Genomic DNA, 21,939 nt, shown 5'->3' with positions numbered 1-21,939 from the left:
TTCTCCATAGATCTCTGCTAGTTTTTATTTATAACAAGGTCTTCCTGTTCAACCATTTAGTACACGTTCTGTTTCAGAACACAAAAATGATTGTGCAAAATTCTTTTATGTTTCTGAAATCTCCAAAACACTTTCCGTTTATTTTGTTTTGTTCCATATTTTTACCACATGCAGTATGTAAAAATCAGAACTTCTGATAATGTGTTTTTCATACATTTTTGAATTGTCCTAGAGGCCTACATGATTTGTTTGATCTGCGTTTAAGGAGAAAACTAAAGAAAAGAGTAATAAATATGTGAGGAGGTTGATTTCACATCTTAAAAGAGAAAGATAAAGGTTGTTTGCCACCTTTTCTAGGTATCATTTTGTCTAGATGAGGTAACATAAAACATAAAAAGAAAAGGTTGTGGGTTTTGTTTGTTTCTCTTCAGTTTTTAAGTAATTATGAATTCTTAGAGTTTCATTCGATAGCAAGATTCTTCTTCTCCTTATTCAACATATTCAGCACTTTATCCCTCTGAAAAACACAGCAAAATCAGGAACTATAGGTGGAAGGAGCCTTGTATTCCAGCAGGATAGTTTGTGTCTTGAATGGTACAATGGACACCCAGGAAGAAGCAAACAATTATCTTCTGCTTATTCTTTCCAGAACAGAGAGAAAAGTTTGTAGAGGGATGGAGGAAAGAGAAGACTTTGACTTGCTGGTAAGTATGGTAGGATGGGTGTAGCTAATATAATTTATTCGTGGTATAAAACTGCCACAAATTGTTTGCCCTGTTTTCTAAGACAAGAGCAAGAGGGAAGCCATTTTCCCTAACATTACGAATACTGAGATGTGAATTTATATGGCAGTGCCTCCTGGCAGTGATTTCTGCCAATAGTAAATCTGTGCTCTAAGCATTAGTATTACTCTGATTCAGCACTCAGATAATAGATGAATGAGGTAAGTGACAAGTGTTATTGTGAATTAAGTACAAGTGATCCTTCTGTCCTTTCAGAGTTCCACTTTATTCTTTTTATGAATTAAGTAAGATCGTAACTTTCAAAGCAGAATAAATAAATCAGAACCTGCTGTGACTAGAAGTATCCTCCTGGAAAGAAATGAGTGTCCAGTAAATTCACAACTTCATGTTATCTTCTTTCCATGGAGATCTCTTCAGTAACACAAGATTCGTTCCACTAATTTGAGTTATCTAAGGGAAACTGGTCTAAACTAGTCATCTAGGCTCTCTTTCTCTAGTCAAGGAATAAACACAGGCAGAAAGTGTTTTATCTGACTGTGTACTTAGGATAGAAAAAATTCCCTGCTGGATGTCATTGACTGGTTCTGAAATGGAAACAATTTGAAAACAGTGACCAAAATATTGACTGAGTAAAACTGACCTTTCTATTTTTAATATTAATAATAGTAGCAGTAGTAGTGGTAGCAGAAGCAATAGACAATATAGAAACAATAATGACAATCAAAACATAATGACAAGCAGTCATAATAGTAACAGTCATAAGGGCTAAAAGTAACAGCAGTAGTCTCAGTAATAGCACTACCAGTCGGTAATGTTACAGTAAATACATACTAATAATAACAGTAGTTTTGATTGTTGCATAACATTGAAGTTTCAGAGTTCAGCATAATTTTTAAGGATAAGCACTACCAAATCTCATTTCACAAGCAGCTATAGTAGCAACCAAACATAATATTACTTCCTCAGACAATAGAAGGACCTATTCTTGTTAGAAGAAAGCAAAGAAAGTTTTCTTTAAGAGAAGTGTGGTCTGTTCCCAGACTTACAGGTTTATCAGTCAGCTGCATTAAAGCAAAAAAAAAAAAAAAAAAAGAAGACAAGAAAAAGATACTTTCAGTATCTTGCTTAGATTCAATACCTTTTTTTTCCAGTTCAAACACAGATTGTTAATTAAAGCTTCATTTATTAAAGTAAAACAACTTCCAGAATGAAAAGATATGTTGCAGTAATGAAAACATAAATGGTAACAGATGCAAACTAACGTGTGTTTTGCATTCTTATAAACTTTCCCTCTCTTAAACTGAGCTTTCCAGCTCTTCAGTAGCACCTGCCTTCCCAGCCATGCCTGGTGCACATACAGGTTAAGTATCATAGTGATTCTGGCCAGCAAGCCACTGAAAGATCATACTTGGGCACTGCCATACCTCCCAGCCTTGAAAGAAAGCAGTGAGAGAGCTGACAGTGTGTTACAGATCTCAAGCTGCATGGGGAGGAAGAGTTGGACTTTGGCTGTTCCCCCAAAAAATCAAAACCAAAAACCTGAAATGTAGCATAGAAATGTCAGGAATGTTGTTCTGCAGTCAGACTTGAGTTTCACATAAACAGAAACACACAGTCTTCCAGTAAGAGATTTTATTAAAAAATCAAAGGATTTTTTGCTTGAGAGGATGTTTAAAGTCTGAAGACTGTTCATTGAAACCTTGTCAGTTTTATAGTGACAGAAAAAGCACAAGATGTGACACCTTGCATATGTTCAGTGTTGGAGGACTTTCTGGATATCTTTTTATTTTCCATAAGAAAATGGTGCTTATGATCTTTATGGACATCAGCTAAAGCTCAAGCTATGTGGAAATACATGAATGTGGGTGCCAGTGAGGATACAGTTATGGTCCTTTTAGTGAATTGTTTTCCTATTCTTTTCCTCTACCCATCTAGCTCTGTAGTAGCCAGCAGCCTTATTATTAGAGCTAATTGCAAAACAGAATTATCAGCTTATGATAAATCATTTTTTTAAATGTTGGTATGTTTGAATCTGGATGAAAAATAGAAATCTTTGATTTTGTAATACAAATTTATTCTGTCTTTTAATGAATGTTTTAATTGTAGCAGTAAATATTTTGAAATTAGTTTTTACCTACCATTTAGATCCTGCAGACTGAGAAAGAGAGGAGAAACCAAAGAAGTTTATAAATTTTGAAAGGTACATATCTCTAGAAGCTGTACAATTTTATCCAAATAACTATAAAAAGCTAAGAAAAGTTAGATATTTATTTTGATGGGTGCTTCATAGATAAAACCCAAGATTCTACAGGAAGTACAAATAATACATTAGAAGGAGTTAGTAGAGCCTGTAAAGTTTTCTTAGCATCAGAAAATCAATACTCTTCAGCAACAGATATTCTACAAGTCTGTCTCATTAACACTCACATCTACAGCATGTTTGCAAAAGATCTGTATTTCAGCATACCTTAAATTTTACCTGAAGTTGTCACATATACATCAATAGTTCTCTTCATTAAGAGCTAACATCATTTTTGGACATATGGCGTTTCATTATTACCGAGTCAAAACCTAAGCTTCACTAATAATATACAAAACTAAGCTAAAAACAAAAATGAAATGGACTTAAAAGATGTATTTCTTTGTGACATTTTGGAATAAGCATGTAATAGGAAACACAGTGTTAAAAAAGCAAAATTATATTTGAGACGTAACTTACGGATTTAAATAGGATTCATAGCATGATGCCCTTTAACAAATACATGGATTCCACTTGATTCTTTATTTCTGTGTTCCTAAATCACTATTCGCTTTTAGCCATTAAAAAATTCATTAAGTTGCACATAAGAACATATGTTAATATAAGAGACCTGGCTAGATTTGTTAATTTATATTTTACCTTACCAAAATTCTGTCTGTATCTATCGCAGGATATAAAATTATCTTTCCTGTTTTGTTCTCATTAAATGTTGCTTGATTCAGCAAACATTCAAAGCTTCGTATTTCATATGTAGCTGACTGGAGTGAAAAATAAAACAAAAATGACAACTGGTTTTATGATAAAAAAACACACATATTACATGACAGTAGTTGGGGCTGAAAATGTAAGACATTAACCTCTGAAAATAATTCCACACACACTCACATATACATTCCCACACAATCACAGACAAGCCATAAATAAAAATGTCTCAAATTACCAAGAAATAAAAGAACCATTCATGGAGCACTTGATTGTTCCACACTGTGTTTCACAGTATGGAGTAATAGTTGTTTCACATCACAAAGCCATCAGGTGTTTCAAGACAAACGAAATATAAAAGCCATGTTTGGAGGGGGAGGAAGGTTGTCAAAGTTTGAATGTACCTATTGAATCTCAGTAATTGCCACTTAGTGTTTGATTTAATGAAAGCCACTGAATAAAGGCAACTATTTCCTTTGTCAGGGCTCATGTTCCTATTTGTACTATACCCTTCTCTGTCTTCCAAAGTCAAAGCCACAATCCTCCATTTTGACTGGAGTACCACTTCCTTCCCTGCTGCATTCATCCTTATATGTATGTATTTCCCACACAGTAAATGGCTGTGTTAAAGATTACTGTTTCTAGCTATCAGCTCTGAAGCTAACAAGCTTGCTTTGACTCAGCCTTAGACAGACTGAAAAGACACAACCACAAATGCACTCAAAACTACGTGCCTGCCTGTGTGTTCTTGCAGAAATATTTGGCCTTCACTGTAGAGGTTTTTGTCATCCAGGCTCCTTGCAGACAGACCATTTATCATAGAAGAAATTGTTTACAACTACTTTTTTTTTGGTTTTTCTTTTTTCCACTCAATAGCTAAAAGAAATTCTGACAAATCTACCAAACTCTGTGTCAATATAGGAATGGGTGAGTGCTGTTTTCATCACATTCAACTCTTCAAATTGTTTAAATCCTGTTCTGATGACAACACTGGTAAGAAATCAAGAGGATAAACATGGCAATAAAACAATTTATTCAGATGTTGATTTATTTTACTGTTAACTGCCACTTAGTCTGTCTTGGTTAAGGTCTCTTCAGAGACAAGGGGAATCCTTTCTTGTTTCAGTGAATAGTTTTTTAGAATGTAGAATCCCCTTAACTCAGTTAATTTCTATCCTGAACATTATATTAAATTTCAAAGCAAACGTTGCTTAAGAAAATGATATTTGGAAATAGGATTGGAAACAGGTTTGCTGAAACACCATGAGAAAGACCTTGTTATCTTTCTCTTCTCAGAAATTAAACTGAAAAATATTAAGAAACTTAAGTATCATTCCTGTACTGTTGAAAATTACTCAACTGAATTTAGGATTTAAATTAAGGTTAATTACAAAGGCAGGGTACAACTGAGGACATATTGAGGACACGATTTCTTTTATTCTTGTTGAGAAACTAAAGGAAAATGAGGAATAAGTTTTGGAAGAGGTGGTGAAAATGGCAAGGAAGCAAAATTTAGCAAATAGCTTGTATATATTTACATCATTAGGTGTTTAGGATGATCAGGACATGACAATATTCTTACTTTACCAGCATATCCAGATCTATGGATATAACTTTCAGAGTACTTAAATTCTACCTACATTTTCTCTTAGGTCCCAGAATGTGTTTGACTCCTTTCCTTAGAAACAAGAGATTTGGGTCCCCGTATGATATATAAAATTTGCCTGTAAGGGGAAAAGTTGACTGGCATAGCAATTTCATTATAAAGGCCTTGTCATGAGCAGAACAATCTTTCTGGAATAAAGATATTTCTCTTTTAAAATAAAGTGTCCACAGGAGAGCTGTTCTATTCAATTTACACATAGAGACAAGTCTCTGGGCTCCTAAATGAATAATGTTTCTAAAAATGCAGTAATGCTCTGAAGTCGGATGGGTGCTTTTGTGAGGGCAAAAAACCAAACCAAACCAAACTACCCAACAAGCTCATTATGTATAGATAGAAATACTACACGGCAAAAAACCTTGCACCAAACTTTTGGATGTCTATGAGACATAAATTATTTTAATCTAGAAAATGAATCTTGTGTTTTCATAGTAGAAACATTTTTACTGTACAGGCAAGTCATGGTTTAACCCCAGTCGGCAACCAAGCACTGCACGGCCGCTTGCTCGCTCTCCCCACAATGGGATGGGGGAGAGAATTGGAAGGGTAAAAGTGAGAAAACTTGTAGGTTGAGATAAGGACAGTTTAATAGGGAAAGCAAAAGCTGCATGCACAAGCAAAACAAAGCAAGGAATCCATTCACTCTTTCCCATGGGCAGGCAGGTGTTCAGCCATCTCCAGGAAAGCAGGGCTCCACCATGCATCACTCAAAAAATATGTCCTCTGCTTCCTCTTTCTTCCCTGCACCTTTTATTGCTGAGTACTACGTCACATGGTATGGAATATCCCTTTGGTCAGTTGGGGTCAGCTGTCCCAGCTGTGTCCCCTCCCAACTCCTTGTGCACCCCCAGACTACTCTCAGGTGGGGTGGGTGAGAAACAGAAAAGGCCTTGGCTCTGTGTAAGTACGGCTGAGCAGCAACCAAAACATCTCTGTATTATTAGTCCTGTTTTCAACACAAATCCAAAACTTAGTCCCATACTAGCTACTATGAAGAAAATTAACTATCCCAGACAAAATCAGCACAAGGCATAATAAAACTTATCATTCTATCTTCATTTCTATCTCCCAAATTCAATTTTAAAAAGAGGAAAAAAAAAAACTTGGTGAAATTGGAGTGGATTTATACAATTGTTTCTGAGAGCTGTTGAATCTGTCTAGTCTGCTTCAACTTTCTCTGTCCAGCTTCCATTTGGTTGAAAACCAGTATTTGGTCTAGCCTGGTCCTGACAGTTTATTTAAAATTAGAAGAACAAGCTATAGGCTTGGAAGAAACTTAACAGAAAAATATAGGTATTTATAGACTTATTTTAACCACTTGGTTGCTTCTGAACCTTCCATGTAGATTCAGGTAGAGTGCTCTGGCTGTGCTGCTGAGCAAACACCATCTGTGTTATAGAGTGCGCCAAAATCATCCATGTAGAATGTGTCTGCTGGCAAGTATTTCCAGTACTGCATATCCTGGTAAACTACATCTGCGGAAAAGCTGCTTTTTTTTTTTTGTTTAAATTTTTTAAAAATTTTTGGTCTTTTCAGGGGAAGTGAGGTATGTCCAAGCAAAATGAGATCGTTTTTCTGAAAAATCATAAGTAGCCAAAATTAAGAAGTTCCAACTGCTCCTCCCAGTTATCTGGACATGATGAAGCAGTATTCTCTTTCCAATCTTCCAGGACATCCAGCAGCAAAAACATACCATATACAACTCAACAATAATCTATTAAATGGCCATGAAATGCAGTGGGGTTCCCAATGTAACTTTCATACACAAACGTCTCTACCCAAGTGGCTAAATAGTGACCTAAATATTATTTGCAATTGACACTGAGCAGAATAAAATAAGAAACAAGAGCTGTTCTGGTTTGAGTTTCACAGCAATACAGAGTTCTCTCTTCATCCCAAGACCACCATTACATGCATGTAATTATACTTTTATTAATGGTTATAGTTAAATAAATACACTAAAAGTCATCATCTTGCTTTTCATACTAATTCATCCTTATTGTTCCTGTTCGTAATTAAACTGTTTATGATGTCTGAAGCAAACATTGGGTTCGGTTATTTGGGTTTGTTTGTTGTTTTATTTTTTAATATTATAATATATTCTGGTAATGCCTCTTTAGGAGTGAGACAGAGGATATGGCAGGATATGCAGTATAGCATGCTCATATAAAAAAAATTCCTGTCCTGGAACCAATATAAGAATCACAACTTCTGGGGCAGCAAACCTGAATTGTATGTGTGCAGCAAACCTGAATTGTATTGCATTTGTGTGTTTTTATTACTCCTTTGTTTTTTTTCTATCTATTATATCTCTGACTTTCTAGGAAATTTCTTTGTCTATAGGTACAACAGACACTTTAACAAACCTTTCATATGCTTGGACAAAGGAAAAAAAGTCTTGTGATCTTACCTGAAGTGTTTATTCTTGATCTTTTTTCCTTTTCAATAATCTAAAAAGTGCATAATTTTAAATCGAAACCTAATTTAGCAATTTGTGTGAGGAAAAATAAACAACTTTACAGATTTCTATTTTTAAAAGCAGGGAAATTCTTTAGGGATTTCTTTGTTTCTGGGGGAATTTTTTTGTGTGTGTTTTTTTTGTTTGGTTTGGGGTTTTTTTTTGTTTGTTTGTTTGTTTGGGGTTTCTTTAAGGGTAATTTTTTAAAAGAAGTGATTAAGACACACATTCCTCTCTACATGATATGACAACCTAATTGAGTGGATGGAAGGCTAATGAAGTCAGGGTGGGAGGGAAATCCAGGTGAGTAATTCAAAAGAACAGCTCATTTCACTAGTAGGCTGCTAGAAACCAGAGCAAATAGACTTGGGGAAGGGGAAGTAGGTGTATAATGAAAGCTCAAAAAACTTAGAGAAGAATAAGAAGAGATGAATGCTGGGTTTTAATAGAGGTTGTAGACTTAACATTAAGCCTTTTAAATGTTAATGTTCATTAGCATCTGAATAGGATGACAATAATAATAATAATAATAATAATAATAATAATAGAGTAGAATAGATCAAGGTTCTTATTTAGGTAGGTGGAACAGGTGAATACCCATTTTCTTATGTGTAAAATATAAGAGTTTCCTAGGGTAAGCAAGTAAGAAAAGCTCTGACAGATCGGGCAGAATCCTTGATTTGAAGATCACAGCTGCAATCCAACTGAAATATTCTACAGTCATCTCTCTCATCTCTCTTTTTTCTCCCAGTAAGAGATATTTGAACTTTACAGTGGTAAAATAGGTATTTTATTAAATTCATAAAAGCAGATGGATTAGAACAGTATGTGTGCATTTAGAGCATAAAACCCTTCAGAAAAGAAACTTCATATAGGTTTTTTTCTCTGGTGCCTATCATGACATTATTAACTTTACATATACTTTGTGAAAAATGCCATATAAACATAAATCTTTCACTTTTATAATGGTATGCTGACAGACCTGACAGTGCCCCATAATACTACAATGTCTATTTCTGCAGGAGTGATATAGAGGAAAGACTGTAGAAATCTCTTATAAACTCAGCTGTTTAAAGCTTTATTATACTTCATGTAACACTCAACACTGCACAACAGGTGAAAGATATTTGTCCGCAAATACGTAACACTAAAAAGAAAATGAGGATAAAGGTTAAAAAAAGGAAGATATTCCCATATGTTGCATTACCTTATGAATCCTAAACCTCTTCTTCCGTACTATAAGAAGTGCTATAAACGTGGAGAAAATGGCTTTATTTATGCCTTACCTAAAGAGTTATGTAAATTTCCTTACAAAAGAACATTCTTAAAAGTAGAATTCTGATGTGTAATTAGAAAATATGTACATATCTAAAAATTTATATGTATTATTTATATTTATATATGTGTGTTTAATTTTACCTGTTGTTCATTTCTACAAAAGCTCTTTCCACTGGTTTCTCACCATGGAATTTGGATTAAATTCAAAAGAATGAATGAGGCAATACATATAACTTCACTAGTAAATAAACTTAGTAAAATGAACATTGTTATTTCACACACAAAGTGCTACTGAAGGCAACATTTTAATTTTCTGATTTTAAAGAAGGAAGAATATTATGGTATTTTGGATACAGTAAATTTGTCTAAAAAGTAATTTTCAGCATAGAGGCTACAAGCACCCAAGAAATGTTGAAGTAAATATACCTAGAGCTTTGCTCGTATGAAGATGAATCTCATTTTCTGTAATCGCATCTGTTCTGTCACTTTTTGCTTTGCCATTAACTTTAGACATTTCATATTTTGTTACATTTTCTCAACATTCCCTATTAGCAGTATTAATTCTTAAAAAGAAAAAGAAAAGCCAAGCTTAGCTCTGAACTGCAAATGATTGCCCTTTTAGAAAGTTAAAATAAAATGCAACCATGGTATATGGCTGTACCAGCTACAAATAGTTGCTTGTAGGTGCTCTGGGACTAAAGAAGTTTCAATGTAAAGTGGAGCATTGAAGCTGTCTGCAGGAGGGGAAATGGGCACTTGCTCTGACAGTGCAGTTGTCTAGAGCAGGCAGCACTTACTTAAAATATTTTCCGGAGGAGATGTATAATCCAGCTTCTTCTCCAACTGCTGATTTGATGTATTTCAGCAGCTGGACAATGTTTGCAACATTTTTAAAGCCAGTATAACCTTGACTCAGAAACATTTTGTTCGTATAAACAAAAGGAAACACCTTGGGCCTGGCCAACGAAAGCCATAAAATGCAACCTGCACTCCTCTGTCCCCCTTCTGCACCGGGGGCAGGAACTGGAACCAGTGAGATATTTGTGCTGCAGGGGTTTCTTTGAACAATCACACAGGCATTTCTACTCTGGGCATCCATAACTGAAGGCCAACATAAATTAATAAAGTTTTATGTTTTAGAAATGTTTTCTCTAAATAAAACAAATTTTTCATTCTTCCTCCAGCTACCCATTTTATCTCATTACCATGGGAATACCTGCCTCATTCAGGACCGGGTTATAAGGTTTATTTTAAATTATTATACTTTCATAGTAGAGTAGGTCATACTTCCTTTTCCTCCTGATAACTTTCAGGCAGACTTTTTTTAAATTTCTAGAGAAATGGTTTGGACTGCCTAAAACAAGATCTGATACGATGGATGTTCCAGCAGTCTACCTCTTACCTGCTGCTGTTCGGTCATCTTTCTGAGCCAAAGATCTAACAAAGTCCTACTTTAAGGTACAGTCTGAGCCCTGATGGTATCATTAGCCAGACACAAAATTGTTTCCAGGTATTTCATGCCCATAACCATTTGAGATCAAATTCCTTTGACACAACAGGGATCTCACTAATAAGAATACTGACCTCTTAAAGAGTCCATTTGTGTGCAGATTTCAAGTTGCTTTATATAACATGGATTCATTTAAACCCAGGAAAGCAGAGGCACATGCAAATGCCTTGGCTCCTGTGCCACAGCCAAAAGTCTGCACAGCAAACTGCCTCACCATTTTATCACTCATAAAAATAATGACCGTACTTGGGAAACTTGTATGACTGGCTTCCCAGCACTGTTATCTTTTAATGAAAAGCCTTGGAAGATAGGAACCTGTTAGTCCTTCCCTCAGGTAAAGCAAGGGCCCAGGAGCATCAGGCGATGCTAAATTCAATGACGTCTTTGAATATGTTGTTATTTGCTGACAGACCAAATTGTGCTATGATGGCTCACACCACTAGACACTTCACTCTACTGCTTTTTCCCAGCCTTGTCATGTGCCTTCCCAGCCCTTGTGCACTTGACTCTCAAGTGCACAAATAATGCAGTAAAGATTCCAGCATGCTACACCTTCAAATGGTTGGAGCAAATTTGATGAGGGATTGATTGTTCAGCACAACAAGAAGATTTCCCATCACATCTCATTCTGGGATGCACTCTTTCAATCTAAATAACTTGCAGTAGTAAAAATAATAAATTTTATGAAGAGCAGGTCTTCAATACAGCTCCAAAGTACGGAATGCCTGGTAATTTTTCTGTGTACATGACACAGAAAGAGGAGAGAGTAACCATCTATGAAAATGAAAATTCCTTATCCAAACCAAACAAAATTTAGTCATAGCACTAAAGAGAGACATGCAGATTGTTGCTTCACTGGATGTCTTTTAATTCTCTATTCATCATTTTAGACAACATAAACTTGCAAAGATTCTATTTTTTTTCCTGTTAAAAAAAAAATGGTGCTAAACTGAGCTGAAATAGACCTTTTAAAACTTTGTAAGTCTCAGCTACACTGGATAGTTTTTAAAAGGTCATTTTCCCATTACTGTTTGTTCTTCCTGCATATCTCTATCCCCACTTCTTTTGTGACATCTCTGTGTGTTTCCTTACCAGTGATATAATCTGTTTAGCCTCGTAACCTGGACAAGGAGTAAAATGGAGCTTTACCTTTTAGCTAGCTGTAAGAATATGCTCGTATTTGTGCTGTGGTGCAATTTGCAGTTGTCTGTGTCATCAGTAAATTTGTTTATTATATAAACAAAGTATAGGAAAGACATTGTGTTGTGTCAAGAGTTTTCTAAGTATGAATCTGAGATCACTGCACTCATAAATGGCAAAACCATGACTGAATTATACAGGCTGTCCCAGTAGGGCATTAACACAGTTATAATACCACCCCACACTAAAAGCAATCTGAATCTGCCATGTATATTACAGGAAAGAAAATGAGCTATTTTATAAATGTGTTTTAAAGAAGTTTTAAAAAAAAACATTATGGAAACCATATCTTTATCCCCCACCTGTGAAGCCAGGTGCTTTATTTATTACAAGAAACTGAGAGAGGTATATATTATACTAACAACACTTTAAAATGGCTAAAGTGTCTTAAAAAGATCTTTCTGTGTATTTGGAGACCAAACTAGCAAAATACCAGAATTATATGCAGGGACAGTGTCCCCATCAGGAAAAAAGATTACAGCTTCCTGCAGCATAAAGAAATTGTTCTCAAGCTTAATGATTTAAAACAGGCTGAGCAATAAAATCTAGAAGTGATTCAGGATTGGTGCTGTCTTTTCTGTGCTTGCGGAGACATGTTAGAGCACTACACTTTCTGAATAAAAGGAGAATCCTTTCTGAAACAGCAATAGTGTGTACACATTGTAATGTGTATCAATAAATGGTGATGAAGCTTTTGAGAGTTTCTCTGTGTGGTAATTTAGCGTATATGTCTTTTAACATAGATAAACAGTCCATTTTTTTGCTACACATTTGTGGTCAGTTCCTGTGGTCTTTACACTCTCATATTCTTCCCTCATGTCTTTGTGACACATACCATTATTTTTTCCTTCATTAATTTTGAGACAATAAGTATATACTTCCCAATGAACTGATGGTCTTTGTTCGTATCCTCCAACCCTGTGTTAATGAAGTCACTGAACTGTTGTTGCACTAAGCCTGTCTTTGCAAGGAGGGGAAGATTAGCCTACTCCTCGTCCTTTGTGTTTTAAACAGTTACACAAAGTGGCTTTGGATAGTGTGTTTTCTGGCACATTCACCATTAAGTGAAGAATAAAGTTGTGTTGTGTCAATGATAAATGACAATTTTACAAGACTGTAGTATTTCATATTGAATACTGCAATTTTATTCTAGAAAAGGCAAAAAAACAGCATAGTTGACTGACTTAGTCCCCTGAAACAATAACTGTAACATGTCTCGGTTTTGCAGCTATACAGTAGGGTAGTAACAATTGTATGGTCATAGCTACACTTGTTTATAAGGAGATACTTCTTTCATTTTGTTATTCTGTTTTTGTCTTCCAGAGGCTGCGTCAGTTCTTGCTGTGCTCACTGTGACATGGTGATTCAGACAGCAGGCTGCTGAGATAGCAGAATTCTTCTGTTATTTCAGTGTGCTTTAAGGCCTCAACATCTGTTTTAGCAGGGAGAGGGCTGCAGCAGACCTTTGTTTTTCTTATGCTAATGGTCAAACTTAACCACTTGGCAGCTTGATCAAAACAGAGAGAAATGTGCTGGAAATATACAAGAGTACTTACCATCAACTTGCTGTTATCAGCAGTGTCCAGAATACAGACTAGAAGATTTGGAACAGCACAGAGCATCTGCCATCTAGGCAAAATTGCTTTTATCTTTGTCCCTAAAAGCATTATGGAAGCGTACCTATAAGCAAGCACAGTGAGAGAGCACAGCTTTGCTTACTGCCATTCTTCATAAGAAGAGAATCTGTCAAACTTTCTACACTGATGACCCTCTGCACCATATCACAGAAAGATAAGCAAACAATATTCTCAGGTTTCTGTGTACAGCCAAAGTCTTACAAATACATCAAGAGATCTTCAGGGCTGACAGGATGAGAAGCTCTGGTCAGGTCATATGTGATAACAAAGATTTTCATTCCATTCCTCACAACATTCTTGCATCTATTCAGCTGCAAAGATCATATTAAATTGAATCTAATGTCTCATTTAAGCTGACTTGACCTGCAGGAAGGTTTTCTGTGTAGCTCCACTAACAACCCCATTGCCTATATTTCTGGAAAGACTTTTCCAGGAAACAGAGAGAAGCAAGCTAGTCCAGCATTTATCACAGCATGACTGGTACCCTTTTTGCTTGAAGAGGTCAATGATGCTGGCAAACTTGAACTCCCAGGTCATCATCTCCTTATTTAATCTCCTCTCGGGGTGGTGACTGCTATAAATCGGTAAGAATAACATCAGAACTCATTGCCTTGATCAGCAACAACTGTGTAACCCTGTAAAAACACTGCAAATAGCTGCTGGTTTGCTAGCTGGCTCCGGAGTAGAGCAGTGGAATTCTATCAACAGTTTCATTACAGTTAACATACAAAAAGCTTAGCAAAGCATGAAAGTATCTGCATCAGTACTGCACTATTTCACATTTTTTCTTAACAGAACCTGGTCATCTTCACCAAAGAGATGCAAAATGCCACTGGTTTTAGAGGAACAGAATGTTTTTAAATGCTGTAGAAATGTGTGACCTTCTGAATCTGCAGCTTGATGAAACTCTTCCCACCTCTTCTACTCACCATTTATCATTCTTGACTTGAAGCCTTGTTTGTTTTCTGTTTGGCTGTAAAGTAAGCAGCTTTACCCTTCACCTTTATTTTTTCCTTTATCCAAGCTTTTGGTAATATATGCGTAACAGTTAATAGAGATTGGGTAGACTCCTCTTTTTATCAAATTTATTTTGATGATATCATTTGACAAAGGTAAAACCCTTTGTGAGACACTTCATAAACAGCTATGAATCTTTTCTACTCCTGTTCAACACCTTTTGATTTTATTTTTTCTCTGAACTATGAAAGGATTGACCTTGGTCTCCAGTTAATTCTTACTCTTAGGCATTTTGTAATAGTCAAGATTTAGTGCTTTAGAGAGCTTGATTCATTGCAAGATATGACAGTGGCTGCCACTTACACCCAGCATTTCACTAGGCTCTGGCCAGAGCAGTTATTTGCATGGTTTGGCTATCTTTGATATTAAAAATGTCAGCTTTTATACACTGATTTAATAAAAAAGACAGCGGATGTACGTGTACACATACATGAAGTACGTGTCTATGGTTACCACCATAAAGTGTTAGTTGTAGGATGGCAGGTGAATTTTCTCTCAGAAGATGTTCTTTCCTACAACTTCAAAGACCTTCCAATACATGTATTAAAGTCTCTCAGTGTGATGAGACTTTGTAATTTCAAAAGTTCAAGGTAAATATGTTCTAGTAGTACAAACTGAAGTACTCTTCGATCACTGTATGTCATGGTCCATTCTTTGGTACTAATAGTGCAGTGACAACTACACAAGAAGCCTGTTCATCATACAACCAAATCGGCCTTGGAGTCTATTGGGAAGTAAATACAACCCACAGGGAATACATATCACAAAGTCTGCTCAAGATAGCTTATTTTCTCACTTTCTCATCCAGTGAAAATAGAGTTGACTCCAAATTCTTTCATCTGAGCTTTATCAAGAAGCCAAGTTTCATCAGTCTGCTATGTAGTGTTGGAGCAGATAATCTGAAAGACCAGAAGTGCTATGAGTTCTTCAGGTCCTGCATCAGTATCAAGAAGTGTTCAGACTTTCCTTGTCTTGGTGTGAAGAGGGCTGCAATCTCCCATGTACACACAGATTTGGAGTTCCCTGTACTCCGTGTCCATTGCCATTCACTCTGCCATATGATTTGCAATACCTAAGAAGAGTATGCGGACAGCATGGCATAAAACTGCTGAAAAACATACACAGTGAACTGAGTACTAGTTCTGGTTCCCCATTTCTCCTGTTCAGTCACTGTATTATCTGTGCTATGGTTTAGTAGAAAATTATTATACAGGTCCACTTGAATGTGCCTGATAACCACAGTACATGTCGGTCTTATGTCAAAACTCTCTTCTCCTCCAACTACATATGTCTTGGTTTTTTTTAAAAAGCAAGTCACTTGAGAACAGGGAATGAAACCAAATACAATAAACTGTAGTACTCTGGTATTTACACATCTTCCATGTATCTTCATCGGCTTGTGTGAAGCCATGGCCAGTTCCTTAGCTTACTGTGCTTTACATCAGGTCCAACAGTATTGCAATGAAATACACAAACCACTGTCTAAAATTCTGATTTCAACTGCACTTCTCTGATGACAATGATGAATACGTGGTATATGTTTGGAACCATATTTTTAAAAGGGTCTCAAGCAAGCATATTTTTTTCTTCATCAAACACTGCTTCTACCAACAAAAGGAACCCCTTCCAGAACTGGTTTGCTCTGGGTCTGGAGGTTAAGGATGGAACAGGAAAAAATACAGGGGCAAATCCATGGGCCCCGATGGGATGCCCCCGCAAGTGCTGAGGGAGCTGGCAGATGTTCTTGCTGAGCCACTCGCCTTCATCTTTGAAAGGTCGTGGAGGACAGCCCGAGGACTGCAAAGCATGTGGTCTCACCAGGGCAGAGTAGAGGGAGAGGATAACCTCCCTCAATCTGCTGGACACACTCCTTTAATGCACCCCAGAATATTGTTTTCCTTCTTGGCCACAAGGGCACAGTGCTGGCTCAGGGTCAGCTTGTTGTCCACCAGCTCTCCCAGGTCCTTCTCAGCAGAGCTGCTTTCCAGTAGTTCAGCCCCCAGCCTGTGCTGGTGCCTGGGGTTGCTCCTCCCCAGGTGCAGGACCTTGCACTTGCTTTTTTTTTAATTTCATGAGGTTCCCCTTGGCCCAGCTCTCCAGCCTGTCCAAGTCAAACAATGTCTTCCTTTCTCCAGATTTTCCCTCTCTTCTCTGAGGGCTGGGATGCCTGAGGGACAGCCTTAGCAGTAAAGACCAAGGCAAAGGCGGCATTCAGTAACTCCACCTTCTCTGCATCCTGCATCACCAGGGACCCTTCCTTGTCCAGCAGTGGGCCCATGTATTCCCAGTCTTCCTTTTACCGCTGACGTATTTAAAGAAGCCCTTCTTGTTATCTTTGACATACATCGCCAGATTTAATTCCAGGTGGGCCTTGGCCTTCCTTGTTGCATCTCTGCATACCCTGACAACATTCCTATATTCCTCCCAAGTGTCCAGTCCCTTCTTCCACATACTGTGAATCCCCCTCTTCCATTTGAGTTTCTCTAGAAGCTCTTTGCTCATCCATGCAGGTCTCCTGGCTCCTCTGCCTGACTTCCTCCTCCTAGGGATGCACCAATGTTGAGCTTGGAGGAAGTGGTCCTTGAATACTGACCATCTCTCTTGGATCCTGCTGCCATCCAGAGCCCTAGCCCATGGGATTCCTCCTAGCAGGTCTTTGAAGAGGCCAAAGTTGGTCCTCTTGAAGTCCAAGGTTGTAACCTGACTTGTAGCCCTGCTTCTACCTCGCAGTATCCTGAACTCGACAATCTCATAGTCACTGCAGCCAAGGATACCTCCAACTTTCACATTCTCAGCCAGCCCTTCCTTGTTTGTTAGGATAAGGTCGAGCAGCGCATCTTACCATGTTGGCTCCCCTACCACCTGCATCAAAAAGTTGTCCTCTGTTCTGCAGGAACCTTCTGGATCGTGCATGGCTCACCGGTTGCTTTTCCAGCAAATATCATGGTGGTTGAAGTCCCCCATGAGGACCAGGGCCTGTGATTGCGAGGCTACTTCCACCTATTTGTAGAAGGCCTCCTCAACTTCCTCTTCTTGATCAGGTTGGCTGTAGTAAACACCCACAACAGTGTCGCCCATATTTGGCTGTCCCTTAATTTTTACCCACAAGCTCTCAACGTGTTCTCCTTCCACTCCAAGGCAGAGCTCGATACATTCCAGTTGATCTATCACATAAAGAGGAACTCCCCCACCTCGCCTTGCTGGTCTGTCTTTCCTGAAAAGCCTGTAGCCATCCACGACCACATTCCATTCACGTGAGCTATCCCACCATGTCTCTGTGACTGCAATGACATCATGGCCTTGCGACCGCACACAGACCTCTAGTTCCTCCTGTTTTTTCCCCATGCTGCGTGCATTGGTGTACAGGCATTTCAGAAAGGTGCTTGAGCACACAGTTTCTGCCCTTGTACTGCAGGTATAAAGGCTCCCACGCAACATGACCCATGTGGGATGTTCTGTAAATTAGGCTAAATACAATGAACAAAATCAGCTTACTTCCCAGTCAGCAAGGAGCTTGGAAACCAAGTGAGGCAACAGCAGAGAGGGACACCAGGAGGAGCTGGGAAAATCATATTAAAAAGCAGGATTTGATTCTATGCATATTTTTTTGTCTTCTCAAGGGGTGCATGAGGGGAGCCACCCAAGCAACTAATAATAGCCCTAATATCGCTGGGTAGGTGTGAGGCTTTGGATTTTGGCTTGGAATTAGAATTTGAGCTGAAGTTGAGGAGAAAATCAAATCAAGTGCTTCGAGTTCATGCTTGAAAAATCTATTTTTCTTTTTTTAAATAAAAAGCCTTAACCACAAAAATGAAAAACAGCTCTGCACTTGATTTAGAATATTCTTTTCTCTCTCTCTCCATCCAGAATGGAGGAGGAGCAGGAAGACACCGGCGCACATGGTATGGAGGATGAAAGCAATTATAATGCATGATGTAGGAGGAAGAAAATTATGGGGAAATTATCTATAACAGTTCACTGATAATTACATTGCATAGATTATAAAAGAATCACTTAAAATATATATGTAAATTACCTACATTTTCTATTGGAGTCTTCCTCTGTTCTCTATATTGTGAAAGTTCAGTGAAATTCCGTGAATTAAGGGAAAAGATAAAAATAAAAGTCAATTTATTTTATTTTAAATGATTCATGATGCATGGCAGATGCATAAATGGTTGGTTTGTGTGTGTACAATTCTTTTGCAAAATATACATGTGATGAGTCAGTTAATGCACTGCTGAAGGGGAATTCAGTTTGGGAACAGTCTACAATTTGGAGTGATGAAGACAAATCAAAATAATTGCACCTGGATGTTAACTTTTTTGAGAGAGAGCACCTATTCTATTAAACTTTTGTATAAGTGGAAAGATAATTGATGTACTTACAGGCTATGACTTGGAAAATGTATAATTTCACAATGTTTTACATACATGCACAATCAGGAATAGTGTGGCCAGCAGGAGCAGGGGGGTGATCGTACCCCTGTACTCGGCACTGGTGAGGCCACACCTCGAGTACTGTGTTCAGGTTCGGGCCCCTCACTACAAGAAGGACATCGAGGTGCTGGAGCGTGTCCAGAGAAGAGCAATGAAGCTGGTGAAGGGCCTGGAGAACAAATCTTATGAGAAGCAGCTGAGGGAGCTGGGGTGGTTTAGTCTGGAGAAGAGGAGGCTGAGGGGAGACCTTCTCGCTCTCTACAACTACCTGAAAGGAGGTTGTAGTGAGGTGGGGGTCGGCCTCTTCTCCCTAGTAACAAGTGACAGGACGAGAGGAAATGGCCTCAGGCTGCACCAGGGGAAGTTTAGGTTGGATATTAGGAAAACATTCTTCACTTAAAGGGTTGTCAAGTATTGGAACAGGCTGCCCAGAGAGGTGGTTGAGTCTCTGTCCCTGGAGGTATTTAAAAGAAGGGTAGACGTGGTGCTTGAGGATATGGTGTAGTGGTGGACTTGGCAGTGATAGGTTAGTGGTTGGACTCGATGATCTTAAGGGTCTTTTCCAACTTTAATGATTCTATGATTCTATATCACGGTTTAGATAAGTTCCAGTAAAGCCTTTTATTTAATCTACCGTTCAAGACAAATATGCAGAACAGGATTTTCCCTTTTTCCATATTAATTTTATTTTTCATACCAATATTAGTACAACTATTTCACAGAAAGCATGTCACTTACAGAAAATCATTTGGTATACCTGGAAGAAATGAAAGAGAGGGATGAAAGATCTGATTTTCCATTATAATCTGAGTTTCAGAAATGATGGTTATAAAGGATACCCAGGTAAAAACCTTTTGAACTCTGAGTTGATTCAGTTCAAGTGATATAAATCAGGAGCAGCCCTCTCTAAAATAAAGGCAATTACTTTAGAAGAAAACCCATGAGTTCTGAATAGAAGCTTAAGGTTTTGTTGTTCTCTTGGTTTTTCATCAAACTACTTGCAAAGCTAACATTTTCACTTTTGTTTTTTATCCAGCTCCTCCATTTTTTGGGGTTTGTTGGTTGGTTGGTTGGTTGATTGGGGTTTTTTTAGCCTTATATTCCCACTTCTTTATATGTATGCAACTGCTGTGGTTTTTTTGGCAAAGATTTTCTTAAATTTTAGTCAGACCTAGATTTCTGACTGACATCTCTGCAAGTTACTGTTGACAGAATAGTATAGCTTTTTTCTCTTTTTCTTATTTGTTATGCTCTAATTCCTGCTAAACACTACACTAATATGCAACAAGTTAATTTCCGCACTGGTATGAAAAATGATATTAGAGTCAAACTTCTGCCTGTTATACAGGTATAGTTAGTAATCGATTACTTCTGTATATCAGCCAGACATCTCCATGTCTTGGAACAGGAGTTTGCATCTTTCCATAGAAACAAGAGATGGGGTAGGTACCAGTTTATTAAATGCAGGTGCAGCTATTTCACATTGGTTCCTTTTCTCATTCTACCTGTCCCATATTTCTCCCCTGTTCTTCACTCAGGGCTGACAGCCTGACTATAAGAAGTGAGTAACAGCTCTTGCAAGAATTCACAGACTTCTTGAAGGAATGTGTTTCATTCACCACACAGCTCTTCCTCTTCCAGGTCACCTCTATTAATTTCAACAGAATTTCAACAGCCTCTGTAGTCCCCATTACAAATTGGAACAAAGCAGGCTCTGATCAGACACTGTTACACAAAAACAAACACTGAAGTTTCCCAGTTTTCCCTCTGAACTAATATCTGGCACTATTACTCTTTTACAATTAACCGCCCTGGAAGGTATTTTGACATCACAGTTCATGTCTTCATGAACTCTTCATGAGTTCATGAAGCTATGGCCTTGAGTTGCATCAGGGGAGATTTATATTGGATGTTAGGAAAAATTTCTTTACTGAAAGACTGGTCAGGCATTGGAACAGGCTGCCAGAAGGGTGGTAGAGTCACCATTCCTGGAGGTGTTCAAAAAATGTGTAGACGTGGCACTTCAGGTCACAGTTTAGAAGGCAGGTTGACAGTTGGAGTTGATGATCCCAGAGGTCTTTTCCAACTTGAATGATTCTGTGATTCCATTCTCATTTAAGCTGAAAACATAAAAATCTGAATGAAATAATAAACACTTGCATGATTTTCTCTGATTCTGTTTCCTTACTGCACTGAAGTTGTCTGGGACCATGTCAGATTACTCAGTTTTCTTTAAAGTTTCTCCCCAGTACTTACTCTTTCTTTCATAAATCACAAAGTTTTATAACTCAGAGAATGTTCCTGAGATGCTTTGGGTTTGGTTCCTGCCCTTTTGGAATGAAATAAAAAAACATTTTTCTTTTAAATAATCACTCCACATTTAAGTGGTCAGGTGATTTAAATCCCTTATTTGGTAATTTACTGTTTAGTTATCATCCCAGAGACTCAGATTTTATCAATAGCTTCTTTTGGGTGATAGCCATCTCTCAATTCAGGGATTTTCATTTGGCAAAAGAGAATTTAAACTACCATAGTGTCACATGCAAGAGTTTCTCTAGACATTTCATTGAGGTTTTATCTCAGCACAAAGGCAAATGTAGCAGGGCTGGCAATTGCATTTCATCCACAAAACATCCAGAAAACAGGCATAGGTACTGGCACAGAATTTTCAATACTGAACATAATGAAAGGTTTTTAATACAGCCACAATCTACAAATGTTTGTGTTAATAACTTATCAAAGGTAGATTCCACCCCTTTCTTAAAGTAAAACTTCAGAAGGGTCATCTTGCATTTGTTTCTGCATCTGTTTTTTGTGATGATGTACAGAATACAGATAAAATTCACAGAAAGGAAAAAAAGTTGAAGATGATCTAAAAAATGTACTGTACTAATTAAAGAGGAGACTTAGCAGCAGCAACAATAACAGAATCTAGTGAAAATCCAAATTAAGTTTTCTGCCTGTGAGATCAGTGTGTTGTGTACCTAGGAAATGGAGCTCTGCCAGTATTCAAGAAAAATGTATATTTTACA

Source organism: Phalacrocorax aristotelis, chromosome 9 (genome assembly GCF_949628215.1).
Source record: "Phalacrocorax aristotelis chromosome 9, bGulAri2.1, whole genome shotgun sequence".
Lineage (NCBI taxonomy): Eukaryota > Metazoa > Chordata > Aves > Suliformes > Phalacrocoracidae > Phalacrocorax > Phalacrocorax aristotelis.
Note: the sequence above shows the minus strand (reverse complement) of the source record.